This window comes from Palaemon carinicauda, chromosome 30, assembly GCF_036898095.1.
Source record: "Palaemon carinicauda isolate YSFRI2023 chromosome 30, ASM3689809v2, whole genome shotgun sequence".
Lineage (NCBI taxonomy): Eukaryota > Metazoa > Arthropoda > Malacostraca > Decapoda > Palaemonidae > Palaemon > Palaemon carinicauda.
Genome location: NC_090754.1, coordinates 87904564 through 87927468, shown reverse-complemented (window position 1 = coordinate 87927468; position 22905 = coordinate 87904564). Strand labels below are relative to the sequence as shown.

The 22905-nt window shown below is 32.1% G+C and overlaps 1 pseudogene; it reads left to right on the top strand.

Moving 5' to 3' along the window:
• LOC137623861 (bestrophin-2-like) overlaps nt 1–22688 on the top strand; it is a 257724-nt pseudogene extending 235036 nt beyond the window's left edge.
• The last annotated feature ends 217 nt before the right edge of the window (nt 22689–22905 follow it).

The window sequence follows — 22905 nt, the reverse complement described above, 5'->3', positions numbered from 1 at the left end:
ATTTATAAGAAATTTAAGATGCCTTTTTCATTGAAGTTCATTGGAGATCTCATAGGAGGTTTTGCCTCCAACCTTCCTGGATATATCCTAGCAAATTTCTTATGCAAATTCGTTTGGAATTTTAATGGATATTTTTCCTTAGGTTTTTCGAAATTCCATATAAGGTTTTTCATTGATAACTTTCTTTTTTCAAGTTTGTTGAAAATTTCATAGCAAGTGTCTCTTTAATTTTCATTAGAAAATTTAAAGGAAATTTTTTTCCACATTTGTTGACAATGTCATCCTAGTGTTTTCTTTCAAGTTCGTTAAAGTTTATCAAGTTTGCAATCAAATTTCCTTGAAAATTTCAAAAGATGTTTTCTTAAAGTTTCTTTACAGTTTCCTTCATGTTCGTAGAATATTTTAAAGTATGTTTTCCCATAAAGTTCTTTCTAAATTATAATGGATGTTTTTCTCTCAACCTCATTGGCAATTTCCATGCAGGCTTATCTGTCCTATCTTGCTTATCTGCCACATGTAATATCTCTTTGATAGCTATTTTTTGATATTATGATAAAATTTACGACACAACTTCTAAAATTTTGCAAATAGTCAGAAGTGAAATATTCATGATGAAAGGATAAATGAAAGATGAGATTAGGAAAAAATTATTTTGATTCTTAAGCACTGTTAAGTGGCTTAATAAACTAAACTTTTTTTTCATGTTATTTAAATAAATCTAAGTAAAATACCACCTGTCTTTCTTGTTTACTCTCATCGTGATACCAAGGATCAACAAATTTGTTTTTCATCCAAACAGATGGCGTGGCAGTGTCTTTAAGCTTGTGTGGCCAGATCTCATTGTATATTTAATTCTATATGGACTATGTTCACTTCTATACAGATTCGGATTAAAAGAAGAGCAAAAAAGGTAAGGAAACGTTATATTCTTAAAAATGTAGGAAAACTAACATTATCAAACATTCAGTATTCAAAGCTTGAGATATATATAAAAAAGCTTAGTTTTTAAAGCATAAAAAATATCTCTGAGGCTAATTTATCGAATCTTCTAGAAAAAAAGGTATTATGAGTGCATACTTCATTTGCAAATATCTTTATTAATAATAGTGCGAGAAATTTAAAAGTTAAGAAACGATTGGAAATGAAGGTAAAACCCAAAAGGAGATGAAATAGAATTAGCAGAACTGTCCAAAACAATAAACAGACTAAAACCCCAATATTAGAATTATTAAAATTGTTTCCTTTATTGAATTTTTTATTGAAATTAAGATAATTAAAAGCGTTATTATTATTTCAGTAATTGAAATTACTATTATTATTATTTTTATTTTTTAAATCTTTAAAACTATTAAATTATTATTACTGTTTAGATTATCAAAATTATTTATATTTGAATAAAAAATATCAAAATCGCTATTATCCTCAAAACTATTAAAATCATTAAAATAATTAATATGAATTACAGTGAAGAAAAAAAATTCTAAAGAAAAATCAGATGATAGGAAATCCACATTTTTAGTACCAAAATATAGTTTCCGATAATATTTCCTATTTTTTCTTTTCAGACTCTTCGAGAAAATAGCGATATCCTGTGAATATTTTCGGAATGTTTTCCCCATATCTTTTGTTTTGGGTTTTTACGTCACCATTGTCGTCCAGAGATGGTGGGCCCAATACATGCTCATCCCTTGGCCAGACACTGTTTGCATTCTCGCATCCAGTTACATACAAGGAAAAGTAAGTTTTATTACACACACACACACACACACACACACACACACACACATATATATATATATATATATATATATATATATATATATATATATATATATATATTTCATTCTTTGTGTTCAGAATTCACATATGCATGTCAATGAACATATTTTTGGCCTGTCTTCATCTCTATAAAAACTGACCTTCTGATTATCTCTTTGAAGGATGAAAGAGGTCGTCTGCTTCGGAAGTCCTTCGCACGCTACATAAATCTCGCCTTCTGCTTGGCCTTCTCCAGGATATCGCCGAGGGTAGCCAGACGGTTCTCCACATACCAAGCCTTGATAGATGCCGGTAAGTTAGTTATACGTATTAATCAAAAGGGAGACGTCTGGTGAGAAATATAATTGTATACACAAGTATGTATTCATGCGTATGCATATATACTTATATATGCATATACAGATATATAGTATCATTATCATGATTATCAGCTGTAACTAGTTCACTGCAGGACAAAGACCTCAGACATGTACCTCCACTCTCGTCTATTCATGGTCTATCTATGCCAGTAAACACCCACAAATTTTCTTAATTCGTCAATGCATTGTCTTCTGTCCCTTTTTTTTTCTTTTCTTTTTTCTTTTTTTTTGCAATCTCTAGGGAACCATTTTGTTATTCTTCTTATTCATCTTTTATATGCCATTCTCATTACATGTCCTGCGCATGTCCATTTCTTTTTATTTCTTTTTCTTAAATGTTGTTAGAATATCCTCTACTTTAGTTTGCTCTCGTATTCACGGTGTGTCTCTTAGTGCTAATCCAATTATCATTCTTTCCATTGTCCACTGAGTTGTAACTAGCTTATGTTCTATGGCTACATATATATGCCACTTGAGCACGATATTTTATCCTATTAGGATTCCACGCAAGTGGAGTTCTATCGTAATTACTATTCTACTTCTTCTTCTTCTTCTTCTTCTTCTTCTTCTTCTTCTTCTTCTTATTATTATTATTATTATTATTATTATTATTATTATTATTATTATTATTACCAATTTTAAAGCGTTTGCTTTTAAACTTGAGTAGCAGTAGGACCCATATGGGGGACGTAGGCCTATATATCAAGAAAATCGACATGTGGATGCAGCGCCCTCTATGCACAAAGCAACAACCTTTTAGAAAGATTGCTCTTCGGAATCTCAAGAACCATTTCATCAATTAATTTCAAATATTTACCGGAGATACCTTAGGCCATGGACTAGTGCAGGCGCAAGTCTGAGCTAATTCAGTGAAGTAGTTTTTGAGATATCATGAAATAAATAAAGGCTGCCACATGGTCGTAGATGCTAAAGCAGAAACTACTTGGCTGATTTGAGCCAAATTTGTTGGTATTGTGGAGGGTAAAGAGACAACATAAACTGAAATATGAATGACCTTGACCTAGACATCAAGGTCACAGGATGATTCTTGTGAAAAGGTATATTTCTAAAAAATATTAAGATTTACGGTGCTATCCAGCCCGATTTTACACAAGATTTCATTCGCGCCTTAAAAATAGGGGTTAGATGGCCTTCCAAGGCAACCTAGATAGTAAAAGGCTGGTTATTTTGTTCAGAAGTTTAGTTTAGCTCCCTTTGTAGGCCAATAATTAATAATATAGTATTTCCTATATTTATGATATATCAATATCCATGAGAGCAAATTAATGGTAAATTCTGTGTGGAGTTCTTTCTAAGAATCGCTTCAGCAATTCTAATGTTCTCTAGATTTTCTCCCTCCTATTTGTTTTCTAAGTTTTTATTGTTTTTATATGAAATGTCAATTTTAATATCGTTCCTGTTATTAAAATATCTTGTTTTAAATGTTCATTACTTCTCTTTTAGTCTATTTATTTCCTTGTTTCCTTTCCTCACTGGGCTATTTTTTGCTGTTGGAGCCCTTGAGCTATTTGCATCCTGCTTTTCCAACTAAGAGTTGTTAATTAGCTTTTAGTAATAATAAAAGTAACTGTTTATTATGCGGAAATGTACACCTGTTACTTACTATAGAATTCTCATGATTACTGTCATTCCGCAGGATACCTGACCCAGAGTGAAAAGGTGATCTTCGAGATGATGGATGAATCGACGAGACACCACAAGATCTGGATGCCTCTGGTATGGGCCAGCTTGCTCGTGGTGCGGGCGAGGAGGGAAGGGCGAGTTCCGGACGACTACGCCCAAAAAGCGATCATTCACGAAATCACCAACCTTCGTTATAACTGCGGGAAGCTTCAAGAATACCACACGATGAGTGTGCCGCTCGTCTATACTCAGGTAAGCAGGATAGGTTTCATTTGAATTATTGGCTTCATATAATTTTTAATCGCATCAATGAACTTTAGGTGGTAGCCTAATGTTGTTAGCTTAGTAAGTGTATATGGTTTATTTCTAAGAAAATATCTCGAGAGAGACGAACATAATTTTACGATACTTAGTGAATTATCTACATTAGTTTAAATGTCACTCATGAATGGCAGAGACAAGCGACAGTGACAGTGCTCTAGTGAGACAATGCTCTAGAGACTAACCTTATATACGTATGATCAAAGCCCAAGCCTCCTCTTCACCCAAGCTAGGACAATGGAGGGCCAGGCAACTGCTGCTGATAACTAGGCAGGTAGTATAGGCTCTCCCAGACACCTCCAGCCCACTCTTACCTCACATGGATGGTGAGGTTGCAGACAATACAAGAAACTATGGAGCTTGAGCGTGACTCAGTCTCCTAACCAGCAAAACGCTAGGCAAGAATGTTTCCAATATTCCACCCCTTTCAAATGTATAAGTTGCCACTCACATGATGATTTCCCTAGTCTTGCTTTATACTTTTTTATTGCTTAGAATGTAGTTTAAGGCACAACAGAAGACACAGAAAATTCATCTTTGGAGGCCCAACTTAACTTATATATTAAAAAGGGGTGGTCTATTAGACACATCCTTGCCTGGCATTCTGCTGGACGGGAGATTGAATCTCCACTAAGCTTAATAGTTTCTTGCAATATCTGCAACTTCCCCACACTTGTTTGTGAGTTAATTGTAGAATATTTTCAGGAGCCTATAGGTCTAGCTGCTGAATCTTCAGCAGCCATTGCCAGGCACTCCTTTGTCCTAGCTTGAGTGGAGCAGGGCTTTGGTTAGTGTCTAGGGCATTGTCCTGCTAGCTAGGGTAATGTTACTGTCCCCTGCTTCGGCCATTCAGAATTAATATTACCCATGTTCTTTTAGCTACGGTAATGTCACTGTCCCTCGCCTCGGCCATTCAAGAGCAACTGAATTAATATTACCCATGTCCTGCTAGCTAGGGCAATGTCAGGGTCCCCTGCCTCGGCCATTCAGAATTAATATTACCCATGTCCTGCTAGCTAGAGCAATATTCAGGGTCCCCTGCCTCAGCCATTCAGAATTGATATTACCCACCCATGTCCTGCTAGCTAGGGCAAAGTCACTGTCCCTTGCCTCGGCATTCAGAATTAATATTACCCATGTTCTGCTAGCTAGGGCAATGTCACTGTCCCCCGCCTCTGACATTCTAGAGCAACTGAATTAATATTACCCATGTCCTCCTAGCTAGGGCAATGTCACTGTCCCCTGCCTTGGCCATTAAGAATTAATATTACCCATGTTCTGCTAGCTAGGGTAATGTCACTGTTCCCTGCCTCGGCCATTCAGAATTAATATTACCCATGTTCTGCTAGCTAGGGCAATGTCCCTGTCCCCTGCATCGGCCATTCAAAATTAATATACCCATGTCCTGCTAGCTAGGGCAATGTCACTGATCCCAGCCTCGGCCATTCAGAATTAATATTACCCATGTCCTGCTAGGTAGGGTAGTGTCACGAGCAACTGAATTAATATTACCCATGTCCTGCTAGCTAGGGCAATGTCACTGTCCCCTGCCTTGGCCATTCAGAACTAATATTACCCATGTTCTGCTAGCTAAGGCAATGTCACTGCCCCCTGTCTCGGCTATTCAAGAGCAACTGAATTAATATTACCCATGTCCTGCTAGCTAGGATAATGTCACTGTCCCCTGCCTTGGCTGTTGAAGAGCAACTGAATTAATATTACCCATAGCCTGCTAGCTAGTGATGTCACTGTCCCCTGCCTCAGCTATTCAAGAGCAACTGAAATAATATTACCCATGTCCTGCTAGTTAGGGCAATGCCAGGGTCCCCTGCCTTGGCTATTCAAGATCAAGAGTAACTGAATTAATATTACCCATGTCCTGCTAGCTAGGGCAATGTCACAGTCCCCTACCTCAGGTATTCAGAGTTAATATTACCCATTTATTGCTAGCTAGGGCAATGCCAATACCCCCTGCCTAGGCTATTCAAGAGCAACTGAATTAATATTACCCATGTCCTGCTAGCTACGATAGTGTCCCTGAACTTGTCTCTGCCATTCATGAACATACTTTAAACTTAAACCTTAAACTTACGAACATCACCCCATTGCAGGTTGTGACGATGGCGACGTATTCTTACTTTGGGTTCTCTATCCTGGGTCGTCAGTTCCTGGACCTAACCAGGGCTACGAGAATCACAACATAGACTTCTACATTCCCATTTTCACCTTCCTCCAGTTCATCTTCTACATGGGCTGGCTCAAGGTGGCTGAGTCTCTTCTTAATCCCTTCGGGGACGACGATGATGATTTCGAGACAAACGATTTTCTGGATCGGCACTTTGAAGTAAGGAGGAGAGGAGAGAGAGAGAGAGGAGGGAGAGAGGAGAGGAGGGAGGAGAGAGAGAGAGAGGAGAGAGAGAGAGAGAGAGAGAGAGAGAGTTATATTTGTTATAATTAATAATTACATTACTATAAATATTCAGAAGTTAAATGGTGACAAAATCTAGATGTAATGTGCAAACTGAGACGACACTATAGTGGAACTTGATGCGTTCTTGATTAAAACTAGATAATTACACATTAACTCTCTCTCTCTCTCTCTCTCTCTCTCTTCTCCTCTCTCTCTCTCTCTCTCTCTCTCTCTCTCTCTCTAGTACATACATACATACATACATACATACATACATACATACATACATTTACTCATCATCTATTATATATCAGGAAATAAGAATTAAATTTAATAATAACAACATGATTTGTTTAATAGGTTTATTCATACAAATCATACATTGACAATATTGGTAGCTAATGAAAACCGAAAAATAATAAGCAGCTTCTAAAAACTTAACCTTTTTCCCTCCCTGGTAAAGAGCATCAAAGGACATTTCCAGAGATCTAATGCAAGTTCTTAGCTACAAAACATTATCGTCACGTATTCCCACTGATGAAGAGTCCTTCCATTCCCCAGATATCCTACATGATAGTTGACGTGATGCATAAAGTCTACCCTGACATCTTACAAGACCACCTCTACGACGACAACAACCTCCACTACGTCCCGAGGAATGTTAACAGGAACGAGGAAGATCAACCCATCGTCCCGCCAAGTCCAGACGAGAAGTGTCATCCAATAATAAAGGTAACCACAAAACAAGGTCTCAGTCAATACCAGTTCCCATCAGTTATTAATGTGCGGATATATGTCTCAGGGTCAGTAGCAATACCAATCAGTTATTAATTTGACGATATATTTCTCAGGGTCAATAGCAATTCCCATCATTTATTAATGTGATAATATAATTCTCACGGTCAGTATTAATTCCCATTAATATGACGATATATTTCTCAGGGTCAGTAGTAATTCCAATTAATGTGACGATATATCTCTCATGGTCAGTAGCAATTCCCATCAGTTATTAATGTGTCGATATATTTCTCAGGGTCAATAGTAATTCCAGTCAGTAATTAATTTGACGATATATTTCTCAGGGTCAATACCAATTCCCATCAGTTGTTAATGTGACAGTATATTCAATAGCAATTCCCTTCAGTTATTAATATGACGATATATTTCTTAGGGTTAATAGCATATCCCATTAGTTATCAATGTGACGATATATTTCTCAGGGTCAGTACTAATTCCTATCAGTTATTAATGTGACGATATATTTCTCAGGGTCAATAGCAATTCCCATCATTCATTAAATTGATGATATGTTTCTCATGGTCAATAGTAAATCCCATTAGTTATTAGTGTGACGATATATTTCTCAGGGTCAGTAGTAATTCCCATCAGTAATTAATGTGATTATATATTTCTCAGGGTCAGCAGCAATTCCCATCAGTTATTAATGTGACGATATATTTCTCAGGGTCAATAGCAATTCCCATCATTCATTAAATTGATGATATGTTTCTCATGGTCAATAGTAAATCCCATTAGTTATTAGTGTGACGATATATTTCTCAGGGTCAGTAGCAATTCCCATCAGTAACTAATTTGACGATATATTTCTCAGGGTCAATAGCAATTCCCATCAGTTATTAATGTGACGATATATTTATCAGGGTCAATAGTAATTACCATCAGTTATTAATGTGACGATATATTTCTCAGGGTCAATAGCAATTCCCATCATTCATTAAATTGATGATATGTTTCTCATGGTCAATAGTAAATCCCATTAGTTATTAGTGTGACGATATATTTCTCAGGGTCAGTAGCAATTCCCATCAGTAATTAATTTGACGATATATTTCTCAGGGTCAATAGCAATTCCCACCAGTTATTAATGTGACGATATATTTCTCAGGGTCAATAGCAATTCCCATCATTCATTAAATTGATGATATGTTTCTCATGGTCAATAGTAAATCCCATTAGTTATTAGTGTGACGATATATTTCTCAGGGTCAGTAGCAATTCCCATCAGTAACTAATTTGACGATATATTTCTCAGGGTCAATAGCAATTCCCATCAGTTATTAATGTGACGATATATTTATCAGGGTCAATAGTAATTACCATCAGTTATTAATGTGACGATATATTTCTCAGGGTCAATAGCAATTCCCATCATTCATTAAATTGATGATATGTTTCTCATGGTCAATAGTAAATCCCATTAGTTATTAGTGTGACGATATATTTCTCAGGGTCAGTAGCAATTCCCATCAGTAATTAATTTGACGATATATTTCTCAGGGTCAATAGCAATTCCCACCAGTTATTAATGTGACGATATATTTATCAGGGTCAATAGTAATTACCATCAGTTATTAATGTGACGATATATTTCTCAGGGTCAGTAGCAATTCCCATCGGTTATTAATGTGACGATATTTTTCTCAGGGTCAAATAGTCAGTCCTCTATGTAACTTATTCAGAAGTAGATTCATCAACTTATATTACAAAAAAAAAAAAAAAAAAAAAAAAAAAAAAACAGTACCATCAGACGTGCAACATAATAATATATCAGAAAGATATCAATCATACTTTACTCATTTTCTTCTGCGTATTCTATTATAACAGATTAATTCAAATGACTAAAATGGCCGTACAGTTAAGGGCAATATTGTTTTCTCTTTTACAAGAAACACATAAATGCAAACGGCATTGTTAGATAGCGATGATATAACTATGATATTGAATACCATGACAACATCCGTGAGCACACGTATAGGCCATATATATATATATATATATATAAATATATATATATACATATATATATATACTGTATATATATATATATGTATATATATATATATATATATATATATATATATACATATATACATATACATGCATATATATATATATACATATATATATATATATATATCTATATATATATATATATACATACGGTATATATATTATATATATATACATATATATATATATATATAAAGAAAGATAGAGTAAGAAAGGGAGGATATATATATATATATATATATACTGTATATATATATATATATATATATACTGTGTATATATATATATATATATATACTGTATATATATATATATATATAGATATATATATATATATATCAATATATATCATAAACTATATTCACCATTAAAATCTCCACAGACATTTCTACTTATATGTCTACATTTTTCAACAAGAATAACATACGGTTGTATATCTAATGGATAAGAGACTGTCACTAAGTTTAAATATACTATAATACTGATAACCCAAAAACAATAAACATAAAAAACTCGAGACCTAAATAATTTACGAGATATCTTGATATTCAATGACGGTCAAAAGTAAATATTTCTAATAAATAACACGTTTATATGGAAGGGCAATTCGCCAGTAAAAATTATCGATTTGTCTTTCTTGAAATTTTTCTACATCCCAGTTACCTATTTTCCGAGTCATGACGGGAATTAACATCTAATCATTAATGTAAGAATACACACACATGTATATATATATATATATATACTGTATATATATATATATATATATATATTACGGTATGTTTGTAGATAAGTAAACAAATATATATACTGTATATATATAAATGTGTGTGTGTGTATATATATATATATATATATGTATATTTATATAAATATATATATATATATATATATATGTGTGTGTGCATATGTATATCTGTCTGTGTGTTTGTGTTTGTGTGTTTGTATGTGAATATCTATCATAACACTCGTTTTATAATACATATGTAAATACACTCATATATATATATATATATATATGTATATATATACGTATATACATACATACATATATATATATATATATATATGAATATCTATCATTAGCACTATATATATATATATATATATATATGTATATATATTTATATTCATATTTATATACAGTATATGAGTATACGTGTGTTTGTGTCCGTGTGTGAATCTGATGTTCTCCATTGGCTTAATCTAAATTGTTCAGTATTAAAGCGATCCAATTAATTCCATTATGTCTTTAAAGTTACTTAACCCTACATTCATGTGTACAAACATAAAGCGCGACACTGTATTATTTTCTAATATTTTCTTTTTTTAATCGGATTACCGTTACAATAGAGCCATTTTTTTCTGATATTATTTTTATGTACTTTTCTTAAATATGAGAATGCAACTGTATATATTCCACTTAGGTTTTACAGTCTACTTTTCTTTCATTTTATTCTTGAAAACAGTTAACATAATGTAATTATATCTAAACACTTTGCTACCATAACAGATATTTCCAAACCCCAATAAGGAGGATTGCAAAATCACGAATCAGTTTTAAAAACGAGATTGGCCGAGTTGATGATCAACGAAAGAGTACCTTAATGAGAATCCAAGATTATGTTTTTCCTTTAATACCCAGCATCCATTATGAATGGCACAAGATAATCATTCAGAAAATAGAACTTTACGATGAAAAATATCAAGATTGATCCTTTCCTGCTCTATATAATTTGACTTGGAACAAAGAATGCTATCATTCACATTTTAATCCCTAAAATTTAATTCTCTTATCATAGTGGTAAACAAAATTAGTTCATTCTTCAATGCTGTAAAACATAGAACATATGAACATAATTATTGACATTCATTGATAGGAGCAATACGTCTAGTTTTGAGTTTACATTTTTAACCAAATTCTATATTTGTTTTTGTGATGTTGCTTGTTATGCATGTTCAACATAGTCTTTCCTTGGCTGCAATTCATGGAGGGTAATGTCAAACATCTTTCTTTTTAAGTAGATATCTACTAGTTTTTCAATAGCTTTTCCAATAGGTTTATAACATCCAGAAAAATAAAAAAAAATGGCTATTAACCAAATTAATATTGCTTTTATTTAGTTATTTCCACTCTATGCTTACTATGCTTTATAAACACACTCATAAAAGTGAATTAATATTCAGGAGATTTGACTAGACGACTCAGGAGACCTGACAGTTGGAAGGGCATTTGCGGTGAATGAAGTAGTTTCTACAGAAAAGATTTTTAGAAGAATAGAGGCCCCTGCACACGGGCCACTTTTCAGTGAACTAAGACCTACCACTATTTTATGAAAAGCAATGTGTTTCTATGGATGCCGCACAACCATCAGTTTTTAGTGGTTAGCGATCACAGCTTCCCTCTTCACTTTTTCGTGGCACCACGATAAGTGGCAGCCACCGTCCACTGAAAAGTATCCCGTGTTCTACCAGCCTACACAGAAATGTCGACAGACTGAAAGTAATGGAAGTAGTGTGTGAGTATTTGCTTCTATTCCTCAGAATATAACCCGTTTGTGCGGCCAAACGCTCCAGTGGCCTAATCTAAGCCCACAACCGCTTCCAAGACATAATGGAGACATCAGTTATATTCAGACGGAAGAAAATTCTACAGCAGGTAAAGACGGCAATGGAAAGATATCGTAAGAAAGTAAACTCGTGATCACAAATGGGCCTTATCTTGCTCCGTTTTCGTAGATGATTTGCTCAACTTACGAACAGTTTTACCCTAATCTATCTTCAGGAGAAAATATCAGTTCAATTTTCCTTTCGATGGCGAGTACAGTTAGAGGCTGGAATTCCTGACACCTCGCTCTGAGGAAATGCACCCTATTACACCTTTACTGCAAGGCAAATAACCAAATAGCTAGTGTAAGGAGAGATGGTAGTGGTGGTGCTCGTGGCTAAACACAACAACTTGCCATGCAAAAAGTGTGTGACAGGGAGCAATTCCTCAGAGCGAGGTGTGCCAGGAACTCTTGTGTCGCATTGTACATGTCCAATTTTACAGTCACGATCAATAGACTCTGATAGTTGGAGTTAATTAAAAAAATTCAGCAGCAATTTGTCGAGAGGCTATCTTTGAAAAATCATTCTAATTGATGAATATTGTTTACAAACCTCGAAAAACAATCCATGAGATCTAAAGCTAATTACAATTCATATAGTACACAATTGCAGTAGTTTCATATAATTCCTTATGAGTTATACTACTACACTATTTAAACGTAATCAAGAACAATTTATCTTCTTATCAATGAAACGAAAGCTGCAACAGAATGAGCTCCCTGCTTAAATGGCTTTTGAACTTTTTTTTCCCAAAACTACTTTTGAAAAGTTCTGTTGCAAATTTCTTAATTTTGTTTCTTAATTCTCATTTTTACTTCCCGATTCTATCTTTCCAGAAATATGATGTATCTACATATTGAAATAGTAGTTTACTTTCGGTATAAGCTGATCATTTCAGTGATCCATGATAAAATACGAGGGAATTTTGGAAAAATCATGATACTTTCTCAGCCATTTCTGAATACAAAAAATCAGATGACTTGGGTGAATCAGATATCTACAGTCCTTCTTAACTTTGGAAATAAAGATAGAGATGTTGATTACAATACCAACGCACTGACAGATAAGTTTGAAAAATATTGAAGGCTTTTATAAAACAAACAGACTAAGAATAAAACACTGAGATGCCAAGTTTTTTAATTGCTTATTCAATATCCAATCGCGTCGGTTCCAAAAACAATCAAATGAGCTTTTAAAATCTTACATTACATGACAAGTCAAAGCAACGAGATTGTCGCCTCTCATTTGACCAATTCCAAAATTCAAGTAGTGTAATCCCATTGCAGGAGACTTTCCAATGTGATCACGTGGTTACTCTGTTGATGTCATTGGTAGGCGCTTACAATTCTGTGCTTCTATTAGCAGTATCTTTTCTTTAATTGCTGGATGCTTAAAACATGAGCTAACCATACGTAGGCAATCACAAACTCAAGTTCTTGAGAAGCGATTTGAAAATGCTATGAGTAATCGATGTAGGTAGACCTTCCTTACCATTATTTTATATCTTTTGTTTTCTTTTTTTTTTTTTTTGCTTTTTCGGTTGCTTATGTTTATGTAGTGAAAGCAAAGGTTATGTTTTTTTTCACAGCTTTATGTAATGATGGTTGGCTCAACTTTTTCAAACACTAAGTAATATTCAAGTTTGCGTTTTAATTCCTCTCTTCCCTCCCACAACACATGTATGGTACCTGTATATTCACTGTGAAAGTTCTTATGAAACAAAAATCTTTTCATTTTTCCCACTATCAATTTGTTCATTTTGGTATGAATTTTCCGTTGTGAGCATGGAATGAAATATATTAAAATTAGTGTATGCGACCCATCAAAAACGACCGGTAAATATTTATTTAGATATGCACCTATTCACACACTCACACACACTAATTCAACCCTTCCCACCACTTTCCCCTTTCCTAGCTACAACCCTTGTCATCAGGGTAGGACTACTCATAAGTGAGATCTAGCATAGAGAAAACTCCAGACATAATATGCTAGTGTAGATGAGGTCTCTAAGTATTGTAAAGGTGATTGAAATTTAAATACATTATAACGATAGATATAAATTATTTCGTAATATCTTGGATTTCAATTTACTACTAAAAATGTTTTTATAACATCATCCATAAATGAACTTTTCCTCTTACACTGGGTTTCATGGAACTATTCATGAATTTATGATAAATTGTTCATTTTCATAGTAAAAACTTAGATATTTGCATGATACCAATTCGCATCGACTGGGGGAAAATATTTGTCTACATGTTTGATTGTTTATAATAGTATCTTGCATGTTTTCTAGGCTTTAGTCTTTCTCTGGCAGTCCACGCCCGCAAACTTTCTTATTTCGTCAAACCCATCGTCTTCTCTTACATCCCTTGCTGCTTGTACAATCTCTAGGGACCCATTCTGCTATTCCTAATGTCAATGTATTGGCTGCCATTCTCATTATTTGTCCTCCCCATTTCCTTTTTTTTTTTTTTTTATCTTATTTTCTAGTCTATTGTTACGCAGTTTAATTAATTTTCATTAAGCATTATACTTTCAATTTAGGAAAGTTTTCCTAAATTAAATTGGTCATTCCATAATTGTTACGATTTATGACATCTTTGTTAAAAGATGAAAAATAGAATTGAGTATTAGTAGCATTACACAAATATATATATATATATATATATATATATATATATATATATATATATATATATATATATATATATAGATAGATAGATAGATAGATAGATAGATAGATAGATAGATATATCCTGAACATTTTTATTTGGTTGAATAAAACCTGTTTTGTAACTTTTTTCCATGACTTCTTCTCATTTATATATTGGTAGAATATCCTATTCTTTAGTTTGCTCACGTATCCATATTGCTCTTTTTCTCTCTCTTGGTGTTATTCCCATCAGTATTCTTTCCATGGCTCTCTGAGTTGTAATTAGTTTGTTCTGAGGCTGTGATAAGGCTCCAAGTTTCTGATGCATAAGTTAATACTCGTAGGACCATCTGACTAAATAACTTATATTTTTAGAGAAAAGTATACTTATATATATATATATATATATATATATATATATATATATATATATATATATATATATATATATATATATATATATATATATATATATATATATATATATAAATTGATCACCATCTCCTACGCCTATTAACGCGTATGAGGAGATTGATAAATAGATATATTCATATGTGACATAAAAACGACAATCTTAAGAACGGTAACTCAGTAATATAGCAGATAAAGGGCCAGAAAATTTTTAATAAATGATCTATTTTAATGAAAGCCAGGGTCAATGTCTTACCCCATTTCAACGGTATATACATCACTTTTGCCGTTTTATCTCATCTGAACTTCTTATCCGTTCCTGATCAATATGCAGACTTTCTGTTCTTTGGTCATTAAAAATACGAGAATTAGTGAACAGTCATCCTAGAAATACTTATTAAGCCTGAACCCGTACAGTAGAATCACCTGTGAAAATGATATAGTTGATTTTCACTTCATTTTTTTGGGAAACCTTAAAAGCTCAAAGAAAAAAAAAAAAAGTTTTGATAAATGTTTTGCATTATTTTTTTAAAAGGAGTTTTATCTTCTAAACAAAATGAATATCTATTTAAACGTGAGTCTTCAACATTTGCAATGAATTGCATTGACTGCGCAAGTCATCACATTTGATAACACATTTCTGTCGTAAACAAGTATCCGGAGACACAGAAGTGAGTGTTTTCTCAGACATATTAGACGTTGATAGATTTATTCTGTATTTGACTTTTAATAGATTAATTTTGTACCAGACGTTAATAGATTTACTCTACTCTGTATTTGACTTTTGATAGATTCATTTTGCATTAGACGTTAATAGATTTACTCTGTATTTGACTTTTAATAGATTCGTTTTGCATTAGACGTTAATAGATTTACTCTGTATTTGACTTTTAATAGATTCACTTTGCGTTAGACGCTAATAGATTTACTCTGTATTTGACTTTTATTAGATTCCTTTTGCATTAGACGTTAATAGATTTACTCTATATTTGACTTTTATTAGATTCCTTTTGCATTAGACGTCAATAGATTTGACGTTAATAGATTTACTCCGTATTTGGCTTTTGATAGATTCCTTTCACGTTAGACGTTAATAGATTTACTCTGTATTTGACTTTTGATAGATTCCTTTCGCATTAGACATTAATAGATTTACTCTGTATTTGACTTTTAATAGATTAATTTTGTACCAGACGTTAATATATTTACTCTACTCTGTATTTGACTTTTAATAGATTCTTTTCGCATTAGACGTTGATAGATTTACTCTGTATTTGACTTTTAATAGATTAATTTTGTACCAGACGTTAATAGATTTACTCTACACTGTATTTGACTTTTAATAGATTCCTTTTGCATTAGACGTTAATAGATTTACTCTGTATTTGACTTTTAATAGATTCGTTTTGCATTAGACGTTAATAGATTTCCTCTGTATTTGACTTTTAATAAATTCACTTTGCGTTAGACGTTAATAGATTTACTCTGTATTTGACTTTTATTAAATTCCTTTGGCATTAGACGTTAATAGATTTACTCTGTATTTGACTTTTAATATATTCCTTTTGCGTTAGACGTTAATAGATTTACTCTGTATTTGACTTTTAATAGATTTATTTTGCATTAGACGTTAATAGATTTACTCTGTATTTGACTTTTAATAGATTTATTTTGCATTAGACGTTAATAGATTTACTCTGTATTTGACTTTTAATAGATTAATTTTGCATTAGACGTTGATAGATTCACTCTATATTTGACTTTTGATAGATTCATTTTGCATTAGACGTTTATATATTCACTCTGTATTTGACTTTTGATAGATTCATTTTGCATTAGACGTTAATAGATTCACTCTGTATTTGACTTTTGATAGATTCATTTTGCATTAGACGTTAATAGATTCACTCTGTATTTGACTTTTGATAGATTCATTTTGCATTAGACGTTAATAGATTCACTCTGTATTTGACTCTTAATAGATTCCTTTTGCGTTAGACGTTATTAGATTTACTCTGTATTTGACTTTTAATAGATTCACTTTGCATTAGATGTTAATAGATTTACTCTGTATTTGACTTAATAGATTCCTTTCGCATTAGACGTTAATAGATTTCCTCTGTATTTGACTTTTGATAGATTCCTTTTGCATTAGACGTTAATAGATTCACTCTGTATTTGACTTTTGATAGATTCCTTTTGCGGTAGACGTTAATAGATTTACTCTGTATTTGACTTTTAATAGATTTATTTTGCATTAGACATTAATAGATTTACTCTGTATTTGACTTTTAATAGATTCACTTTGCATTAGACGTTAATAGATTTACTCTGTATTTGACTTTTAATAGATTCATTTTGCATTAGACGTTAATAGATTTACTCTGTATTTGACTTTCAATAGATTAACTTTGCGTTAGACGTTAATAGATTTACTCTGTATTTGACTTTTAATAGATTCCTTTTTCAGTAAAAGTTAATAGATTTGAAATTGATAGATTTACTCTGTATTTGACTTTTGATAGATTCCTTTTGCGTTAGACGTTAATAGATTTGCTCTGTGTTTGACTTTTGATAGATTCCTTTTGCGTTATACGTTAATAGATTTACTCTGTATTTTACTTTTAATAGATTCCTTTCGCATTAGACATTATTAGATTTACTCTGTATTTGACTTTTAATAGATTCCTTTCGCATTAGATATTAATAGATTCACTCTGTATTTGACTTTTAATAGATTCCTTTCACATTAGACGTTAATAGAGTTACTCTGTATTTGAGTTTTGATAGATTCCTTTCGCGTTAGACGTTAATAGATTTACTCTGTATTTGACTTTTGATAGATTCATTTTGCATTAGACGTTAATAGATTTACTCTGTATTTGACTTTTAATAGATTCCTTTTGCGTTAGACGTTAATAGATTTACTCTGTATTTGACTTTTGATAAATTCCTTTTGCATTAGATGTTAATAGATTCACTCTATATTTGACTTTTGATAGATTTATTTTGCATGAGACGTAAATAGATTTACTCTACTCTGTATTAGACTTTTAATAGATTCCTTTAGCATTAGACGTTAATAGATTTACTCTGTATTTGACTTTTAATAGATTCATTTTGCATTAGGCGTAAATATATTTACTCTGTATTTGACTTTTAATAGATTCCTTTTGCATTAGACGTTAATAGATTTACTCTGTATTTGACTTTTAATAGATTCATTTTGTATTAGACGTTAATAGATTTACTCTGTATTTGACTTTTAATAGATTCCTTTTGCATTAGACGTTAATAGATTCACTCTGTATTTGACTTTTGATAAAATCATTTTTCATTAGACATTAATAGATTCTCTCTGTATTTTACTTTTGATAGATTCATTTTGCATTAGACGTTGATAGATTTACTCTGTATTTGACTTTTGATAGATTCATTTTGCATTTGACGTTAATAGATTTACTCTGTATTTGACTTTTGATATATTCCTTTTGCGTTAGACGTTAATAGATTTACTCTGTATTTGACTTTTGATAGATTCATTGTGCATTAGACATTAATAGATTTACTCTGTATTTGACTTTTGATAGATTCATTTTCCATTAGACGTTAATAGATTCTCTCTGTATTTGACTTTTGATAGATTCATTTTGCATTAGATGTTAATAGATTCACTCTATATTTGACTTTTGATAGATTCATTTTACATTAGACGTTAATAGATTTACTCTGTATTTGACTTTTAATAGATTCCTTTTGCGTTAGACGTTAATAGATTTACTCTGTATTTGAATTTTAATAGATTCCTTTTGCGTTAGACGTTAAAAGATTTACTCTGTATTTGACTTTTGATAGATTCATTTTGCATTAGACGTTAATAGATTTAGTCTCTATTTGACTTTTGATAGATTCATTTTGAATTAGACGTTAGTAGATTCACTCTATAATTGACTTCTGATAGATTTATTTTGCATTAGACGTAAATAGATTTACTCTACTCTGTATTAGACTTTTAATAGATTCCTTTAGCATTAGACGTTAATAGATTTACTCTGTATTTGACTTTTAATAGATTCATTTTGCATTAGACATTAATAGATTTACTCTGTGTTTGACTTTTGATAGAATCATTTTGTATTAGACGTTAATAGATTAACTCTGTATTTGACTTTTAATATTCCTTTTGCATTAGACGTTACTAGATTTACTCTGTATTTGACTTTTAATAGATTTCTTTTGCATTAGACGTTAAAATATTTACTCTGCATTTGACTTTTGATAGATTCATTGTGCATTAGATGTTAATATATTTACTCTGTATTTGACTTTTGATAGATTCATTTTGCATAAGACGTTAATATATTTACTCTGTATTTGATTCTTAATAGATTCATTTTGCGTTAGACGTTAATAGATTTACTCTGTATTTGACTCTTAATAGATTAATTTTGCATTAGTCATTAATAGATTTACTCTGTATTTGACTTTTAATAGATTCATTTTGCCTTAGACGTTAATAGATTTAGTCTGTATTTGACTTTTGATAGATTCCTTTTGCATTAGACGTTAATATATTTACTCTGTATTTGACTTTTGATTAGTCATTAATAGATTTACTCTGTATTTGACTTTTCATAGATTACTTTTGCCTTAGACGTTAATAGATTTACTCTGTATTTGACATTAGATAGATTCCTTTTGGCTTAGACGTTAATAGATTCACTCTGTATTTGACTTTTGATAGATTCATTTTGCATTAGACGTTAATAGATTTACTCTGTATTTGACTTTTGATAGAATCATTTTGTATTAGACGTTAATAGATTAACTCTGTATTTGACTTTTAATATTCCTTTTGCATTAGACGTTACTAGATTTACTCTGTATTTGACTTTTAATAGATTCCTTTTGCATTAGACGTTAATATATTTACTCTGTATTTGACTTTTGATAGATTCATTTTGCATTAGACGTTAATAGATTCACTCCCTATTTGACTTTTGATAGATTCATTTTGCATTAGACGTTAATAGATTTACTCTGTATTTGACTTTTGATAGATTCATTTTGCATTAGACGTTAATAGATTTACTCTGTATTTGACTTTTGATAGAATCATTTTGTATTAGACGTTAATAGATTAACTCTGTATTTGACTTTTAATATTCCTTTTGCATTAGACGTTACTAGATTTACTCTGTATTTGACCTTTAATAGATTCCTTTTGCATTAGACGTTAATAGATTTAGTCTGTATTTGACTTTTGATCGGTTCATTTTGCATTAGACATTAATATATTTACTCTGTATTTGACTCTTAATAGATTCCTTTTGCGTTAGACGTTAATAGATTTACTCTGTATTTGACTTTTAATAGATTCATTTTGCATTAGACATTAATAGATTTACTCTGTATTTGACTCTTAATAGATTCCTTTTGCGTTAGACGTTAATAGATTTACTCTGTATTTGACTTTTAATAGATTCATTTTGCATTAGACATTAATAGATTTACTCTGTATTTGACCTTTAATAGATTCATTTTGCCTTAGACGTTAATAGATTTATTTTTCGTTAGACGTTAATAGATTTACTTTATATTTGACTTTTAATAGATTAATTTTCCACTTCATCCGTGAAATGCTTCTTAGTCAATCGGAAAGCAGATTAATTATGAGCTTTTTGCAAAGTCAGTACCACATCATTGAACGGCGTCCTGATATTTGCAACTTACTAATCATGCAAATAGGTATCAAGTAAATAGCATTAATAAGGTACCATGAACTGGACTGTATATTGTGCAAAAAATTGTGAAAAGTAATATAACGCCATCAAACAAAATCAAAATGTAATCATAAAAACATGAAATGCTTCTAAATGCAGGAGAGAATTAATATTACTTTTTGTTGAAGTTAAAACAGGTGCCTTGTTTCAGATAATGCACTAACTAGTAAATTAGTTGTATTATCCGGGAAACAAACTAAGCACTTATCTAGAATCACGGTCATTCTTATAGTTTCAGTCCTAATACAAATTACCACACGTTTGTATATATATCATCAGCACTAGTAAAAATGTGAATGCCCTTCTCTCTTCACAGTACCACATAGAAGGCCATGGTCACCCCCATCTTCACAACCATATCCACAACTACACCCAAGATTGCCTAAAACACTCCCACAGGTAAGTGGTCAACGATAGCTGAGGACCTCAGTGCATGCTGCACCTCATTGCCCTTATGGGGTGATGGGCGAAAGTACCTAGTTTCTATATATTTTTTTTTTATTTCTACGCAGACCTAATCATGAACTGGTTTAGATGTGACGTTTATAGGTTTAAACTCTTGCTTGATGGTACATTCTGTTTCCTTATTTTCTTTCCTCACTGGCCTATTTTTCCCTGTTGGAGTCCTTGGGTTTATACCTTCTTTCTTTTCCAGCTAGGTTGATGCTCAACTAATAATAATGATAATAATAATAATAATAATAATAATGATAATAATAATAATCATTGGAACTTCAGAAAATCAAAGAGTTTAACACCATTTGGCGTGGGATTAATAGTGATGTAAAATTATCTTTCTTATTAAGAGAGAGAGAGAGAGAGAGAGAGAGAGAGAGAGAGAGAGAGAGAGAGAGAGAGAGAGAGAGAGAGAGAGAGAGAGAGAATCAGTATCAATTTTTCAACTGCTTGGGTAATCAAGTATTTCCCTTTAAGGTTATAGACGTTATTAGAAATTCATAGATATTGGTTTTCCTCCTGAAATATTCACAGCATGTCAAGATGAATAGGCCTACTGCTATCTAATGAAATACACTTAATTACTCCCTATAAAACAGTATGTATTTTGAATTATGAGTGTCCTCAAATTTTAGGAGCACAAGTTTCGACCATTTTCTTTCATGAAAGGTTGGCCAAATATTATTATTATTATTAAGACTTTGGGTTTGAGAGCTCTCTTGCTTGAGGGTACACTCGAGCACAATTTTCTTTCTTAATTCTCTTCCTACTGTCTTTTTGAAATTTCCATAGTTTATATATGAGTGATCTATATTAATGTTGTTATTGTTCTTAAAATATTTTGATTTGATTAGTCATTACTTCTCTTGTAGTTTATCTATTTCCATATTTCCTTTCCTTACTGGGATATTTTTCTCTGTTTTAGCCCTTGGCCTTATAGCATCCTGGTTTTCCAACTAGGATTGTAGCTTAGCTAATAATAATAATAATAATAATAATAATAATAATAATAATAATAATAATCACCGTCATTAATACCTTCGTTTTCATCAGGATACGGAGATCACCATACACACCTTCATCTAATCAGCTGAGCAGCTGCAGGGACACCTCCAACAATCAGGTCGTCACAACAAGATTCGGCGGCAGCCCCGAAAACGAAGTGAACATGGCCATGGACGACCCCGTCGCAGACGACTGGAACAGCCATCAGGTGGCGAGGATGCGTCAAAACCAATACACGAATGGGGGATTCACGCCCATGTGACGTTAAGCTGTTCAACACCCTGTTTTGATGACCATGATGATCTGCTCGTCAATTAGACAGCGTGCTACGTCATCGGTCTTCTTTTCAAGGGATAGTGACACGAACTGGACGTGTGACGAACGTCTTAGGATCACGGTGACAGTTCATGCTGCACGTTCTAGAAAGATTATATCTTAAAAAGTATATGTCAATTGTATATATATATATATATATATATATATATATATATATATATATATATATATATATATATATATATATATATATATATATATATATATATATATATATATATATATATAAATGTGTGCATACATATAGATATGCACATATCTATGGGTGTATACATATGTGAATATACACATACAGTATATACATATGTGTACATACTCATA